Source organism: Octopus bimaculoides, chromosome 6 (assembly GCF_001194135.2).
Source record: "Octopus bimaculoides isolate UCB-OBI-ISO-001 chromosome 6, ASM119413v2, whole genome shotgun sequence".
Classification (NCBI taxonomy): domain Eukaryota; kingdom Metazoa; phylum Mollusca; class Cephalopoda; order Octopoda; family Octopodidae; genus Octopus; species Octopus bimaculoides.
In genome coordinates this window covers 38,611,258-38,617,649 of record NC_068986.1, presented here as the reverse complement: position 1 = coordinate 38,617,649, position 6,392 = coordinate 38,611,258, and the positions used below count along the sequence as shown (strand labels likewise).

The following is a 6,392-nucleotide window of genomic DNA, read 5'->3' as shown; positions in this document are numbered from 1 at the left end:
ATATTATATATGATTTATACACACACATACATACATACACACATGTATATATATATATATATATATATATATATATGTGTGTGTATGTGTGTATACATATACATATATATGTATGTATATGTATGTATACACATATATATACATACACAAGAAGAGAATAGAGAAAGTGAGATAGCAGTGTGCTTAATGAGGTTTTTCAAATTGTGTGTGTGTGTGTGTGTGTGTGTATGCGCGTGCTTGTGTATGTATATAAAATTAACTGTATAGAAACGAAACATGTTTTTCATGTGTGTTCTGATAAGAGACACATTCCTCTCTGTTACTTTAACCTGCAATGATGCATGGAGAGACTGACACAGAGAATGGAATGAAAATATCAAGTATCTTCCAAAATATGAATCACGAAAAATATATGGGAGAGGAGGAAAGAAAAAACAAAAATGGAGCACCATCTAGCCCACCTTCTGATTCTGTGTAAACATGGAGTCAAGCGTTACAAAGTAAACAGTATAACTTCTTAATATTGATCAGGAAATACCTCTCTGGCTCATTCTTAATGACACATGCCTTAAAATCAAGCCGATGCCAACTAGTGAGTGTCTTGTGGGTCTTTGCATTAAATAGCAGCCAGTTCTTCCCCACCTTCCATGACATACCCAAAAAGCAAGAAAGAAGTCTAAAAACTAATTCAAAACAGAAGTATTGCAGCCAGACAAAATCTCATATTCATACCTTACATATATATATCATCATCATCCTTTAACGTCCATCTTCCATGCTGGCATGGATTGGACTGCTGACAATATATATATATATATATATATTACAGAGATGTACTTGCATAGCAAGTGACCTGATCTGAGATCATGTACTAGAATGAAAACAACGCTGCAATATATATATATATATATCAGATATGAAGTAAACTCTGTTCCAAGCAACATCAACATACAGCTATTCATATCACAATGGGTCTCCTGCATGGTTGCTTTGGTCGCTAGAAATAGTGGACAAATCTCCCTCATTTCCTTTACCATCTTAAAAAAAAGGAAAGACACATTAGATAATGTGGTCCTAGATAACACAATGATTGAATAAAAGAAGAGTTGGCCATGTAATGCCCTTGATTAAAGGTCTGTATCATCAGGATTGACATGGGTGGGAGAACAAGAGCCATGCCATTTTCCACAAAATCAAAAACAATAGCTAGTTTGAGTTGTATATTTTGACATGGCGAACCATATACTAAATGAAGAACTCAAAATGTTGTGTAGGCAGAATTACAGACACACACACACACACATGTGTGTATGAGAAGGTGTATGGCTTAGTGGCAAGGGTATTTGGCTCATGATTAGAAGGTTGTGCGTCCAATTCCTGGTAATGAAATATATCCTTGAGCAAGACACTTTACTTCTCTTGCCTTTGGTGGGGATGTGTCATCTGCTGTCAAGAGAAGGAACCATTCTCAGAGGCCTGATCTCTTCATTCAGCAGGTCTAGGATCTAAGGAAAAACAACCCCAACAGGTTGATGAGAACCACTGTTGAACAGAGTCCACTCCAGAAGTGTTGTGCACAGTGATGTTGGATATAAATCCTATGTAATGAGATATGTTTATATCTGGCATATCAGCTGTGTGATCTAGTTAAAGTGCTTGCTGAAGTACTCAGTTACCTCTAGAAAGCCATCATGCTCTGGTTCTTACTGATGAAAACTATGTTCAGGAATAGAAGGAAGAACAGGAGAAATGATGGATGGACCTGTAAGGCACATTGGTAGCCTATAATAAGGGTCAGCAAGTTCCTATCATCTCTGACAGTCCTGGAAAACGTGAACAATGAGGGCCATGTCAAACTGCCTCACTTCTTTCTGTAGGGCCTAAGGTTCATTGCCATCACCTGCATTGAGATCTTGGATATGGTGGTCAAGTTCTGGATCAAGTGCATAGCTCAGGGTGAAAGGGTAAGTATAATTTGGACCCTCTGGACAGCTGTATCAAGGGAAATGTCAAAGGATGAGACCAACCAGCAGCTCTGAAGTGTTAAGGATTTATAGGTGTGAGTAGGGGATGGGTGCAAAGATGGAGGCCATCTGAGTTGGCATGCAGTTACCTCTGTGATTATCTCTGGAGTCGGGAACAATTTTGTTGAACGGCTTGTTTCTATGATATATTTAGTTGAACACATGTGTGCTATTTTTTGGAGTATACTGTTTTTTTCTACATAGTGTTATTTTTTCCATGATATTTTGTTTTGTTTTGGGCTGCCTGGTGCACTTACTTGCAGGAGTGGTGTAAAATCATAAAAATATGCAAGAGTAATCGACAGTAAATTTAGATAATACATTAAATGAAAATTATCATCTCAGATGTTCTTAACTCTTTCAATAAAATTAAACATCCTAAGACCATCCCTGATCCTATTTTACCAAGTTATCTGAAGTTGCTTCATTAATGTCAGCATATTTTAATTAAGCTCTCAATTGAAGCCTCATTATTATAAGATTGTTATTATCTACAAAGAAGTTTAATCATTTGTATATATAATATTAAGGTAGAAAAATCTATTACACTCTTGTATAAGAGCCTTGTCTTAGAAGTTCTATTCTCAGTGTCATTGATATATGGTATGGTCATGTGAAGCATGTGGATGAGGACAGCTGTGTAAAGAAGTGCCAATTGCTAACAGTGAAGGGAACCTGTGGAAGAGGTAGACCCAGGAAGACATGGGACAAAGGTAATAACAGTATAACAGCATAGAAGGGCACATATGACTTAGTTGTATTGCTATCATTGAAGAAAAAAAAAACTCACTCAGCTAGTGACTGCCACATGTTGTCACTGGTTACTTCACTTGTGTTCATTCTGAGCAGCTAAATGTCTTTTTTACAGATTCAAGTGAACTGTTGTCCTTTGGTATGAACTCTGATTTATCAATACATAATACATAGAATGAAAGTGAGAATCAACAAATGAGCTGCTACAAAGTCACTTGATCTGCTACAAAAAGCGGTTAGATTTCCTTTAAATAACACCATATCATCATTAGAAAAGTAAGACATGTAGCAACCTTATGCAAGCAACAGTTTAGTTTCACTGTTTTGTCATGTGTTTTATTTTAACCAGTTAGTGATTAGTAGGCTATCAGTCATGCTTGTCACTAGACAATTCTTCTGTTAATATATTTCTGTTAAAATACGGGCAGCAAGCTGGTAGAATTACTAGCATGCCAGACAAAATGTTTAACAATATTTCATTGGTCTTTACATTCTGTGATTAAATTCCACTGGGGGTGGCTTTGCCTTTCACTCTTTCAGGGTTGATAAGATAAGTACCAGTTGATCACTGGGATTGATGCAGCCAACTTACCGCTCCCCGAAATTGTTGGCCTTGTACCAAAATTTGAAATTAATATTTCTATTGGAAAGCATTGCTTTTGTTTAATTTAATTTTAAAGATAAAGAATTTAATACAATAACTTTGGCATTATTAAGCTGGTGTTTGGAACATAAATTAACTTGAAAATTTGCTGAAAAATTATAATTTAGATCACTTTAAACCTGGAAGTTTATGCCACAGAATTAGAGGCAATCTTCAATGGTTTGGTGACAAATGAATTCACATAATACGCTACTATTATTATGTATTATTGTAGCTTATCAGAAATTTTAGCCAATCAGGTATTTTAGCTAATCAGTGTTTAGTGAGTCACACTTTGGCTATTTAAGAGAATATATGACTGCTTCATCCTTTTTCGTTTTTGCTGTCATATTTTACTTTACTCACCATACTCAGCTTTTATCAGCAATAAACTTTGCCCTTGGCCTGGTTACTATTATAGAATAACTTCTTCCAGTAAAAAGACATGTATAAGTGATTTTTCTCTAGTTTTCAACTTTTATCCTTTACTTGTTCCAATCATTTAACTGTGACCATGCTAGAGTACTGCCTTGAAGAATTTTAGTTGAATTTATCAACCCTGTACTTATTATTTTTTGTAAAGCCTGGTACTCATTTTATCAGTCTCTTTTTCCAAACCACTAAGTTACAAGGACTTAAACACACCAACACCGGTTGTCAAGTGGTGGTGGGGAATGAACACATATACATACACACAAACACAAACACACAAGCGTGCACGCACGCACACACGCACACACACACACACACACACACACACACATGTATACAACAGGTTTCTTTCAGTTTCCATCAACTGAATCCACTCACATGATTTGGTTAGCCCAAGGTTACAGTAGAAGACACTTTCCCAAAGTGCCATGCAGTGGGACTGAAACCAGAACCATGTAGCTGGGAAACAAACTTCTTACCACACAGCTACATCTGCCCCTATCTTGAAAGTCATTTATTTGTTTGCTCATATTTGACCCTCCAGCATACTATTCCATTGGGTTTGTAGAACAAGAAACTATATCTCTACATTTCTTTTTATTGCACATTATCCAATTGACTTTGTAAAGCATAAAAATATGTATCTCTTTTACTTGTTTTCAGTCATTGGACTGTGGCCATGCTAGAACACTACTTTCCTGTAATACTTTTAACAAGACATTCTTTAAATGATTTTGTTAATACAAAAATAATTATGTACTTTTTCACAAATATATTTATGTAAACTTGTCTTGATTGAAGTAGTACATTAAATGCATTACATTTTCTATGTTTGAATTCTATCCTAGTTTAACATGTATTCTCAAACCACATACTGTGTTATTTTATTGCTTGTTTCTACCAACTAGATAGGAAAAAGTCTATTTTTTTATTGGTATGTAGGAAATAATACAAGAAATTGCTTTTTTTGCACAAAAATAAAAAGAAAATGGTAGGATGATCATGGCTGGAACACTTGATCATAGGTCTGCTTGAGCAGAGTTGTTCTATGGCTAAACAGTCAACCAACTGTGGAAATAAATGTTTTCCATTTGCTGGAGGTTCCGCTACACTGCTTGAAAGCTTCATAAAATTGTCTGATTGGTGAAGCTTGAAATCACAAAAATAATACATGTTACCTTGAGCTGATATATTTTTGTAGGATTATAATAATGAAATCATCTTGCTATTTTAAAACATTTATTTTTATTTTCAGTTCTTCAAATGGTTCACTGGATGAAGGAAAATAAACTCTGTTATCTAGGTGACAATTAGTTCGTGAGATGGGAATTACTGATAATAAAGGGTATTTGGGATAAATATGACAATTTTTTTTATGTCTTCCTTTTTTCAGGAACAGCTTGATGTTGTGGTGAACAGTCAACAATGTTGGAGAGCATAAAGATTAAAGTTGTAATTGAGAAAAAGTTCGCTAATGTGGAGGACTGGAATCTATTTGAATATTGGAAAAGCCTTACTTGTATCATGATGATTCACATCTGGTATCAAATTGCCAACATCATGGCTCAATGCTCAGTGAACACTATAAAGACTATAAGACATGACATGGACAATATGGAAACCAAGTTCCCCAAAATCCAAGGTGAAATACTACTAAGCATTTCATCCAGTGCGCTAAAGATTCTGCCAGCTCGCTGCCTTAATAATAATAATAATGATAATGATAATGACGATGATGATAATAATAATAATAATAATAATAATAATAATAATAATAATAATAATAATTATCATTATATTATTATTATTATCATTTTTATTGTTATTATTATTATTATTATTATTATTATTATTATTATTATTATTATTATTATCATCATCATCATCATCATCATCATCATTGAGTGAGAGAGCAGTGTATGCCATCAAAGAAATACGAGTAAAATATACAAAGCCCAGTATACCCATCATGATTACCCGTCTGATAAGGGTACACCAGGCACCTTTCATCACAACCATATGTGCGTGATGTGGTGATCTTATATCAAGATAAATGGCACATAATCTTGTAGGTGGGTCCCAGTTAGAATTTTCGTCAGGTCAAGTAGCCCATCCTGCTCAAAAGGTCCTTGAATAATGGTTATTTAAAGATGTTGAATGAAGCACCCATGTTTCCAGCAATGAATTATTCAAACCCCAAAGAATTCCTCTCAACACATAGCTATGATACTCTCCAACTATTTCTGCTTGTGATAAGAGATGCACATATCATTAGCCACTAAGGGACATGCTCAAATGGTTATAGTCAACCAACTGACATGCAAATCTGTGTTATTGAGCAAAATATTTGTGGTAGCCCATCTTTTATACCAAGACAAAACAATGTAAATGATAACACTTCCAATCAGTTAAAATCAGAAGCCATGAAAGTCAATGCCTGGTACTGCATCAGGGCATTATTATTATTATTATTATTATTATTATTATTATTATTATTATTATTATTATTATTATTATTATTATTATTATTATTATTATTA

The 6,392-nt window shown here is 34.4% G+C and overlaps 1 long non-coding RNA gene across 1 annotated transcript in view; it reads left to right on the top strand.

Moving 5' to 3' along the window:
• LOC128248124 (uncharacterized) overlaps positions 1–5,534 on the top strand; it is a 133,282-nt gene extending 127,748 nt beyond the window's left edge. The window contains exon 4 of the long non-coding RNA XR_008264399.1: positions 5,108–5,534. This is a non-coding gene — a long non-coding RNA (uncharacterized LOC128248124). The remainder of the gene's footprint in view (positions 1–5,107) is intronic.
• Positions 5,535–6,392: the final 858 nt, after the last annotated feature.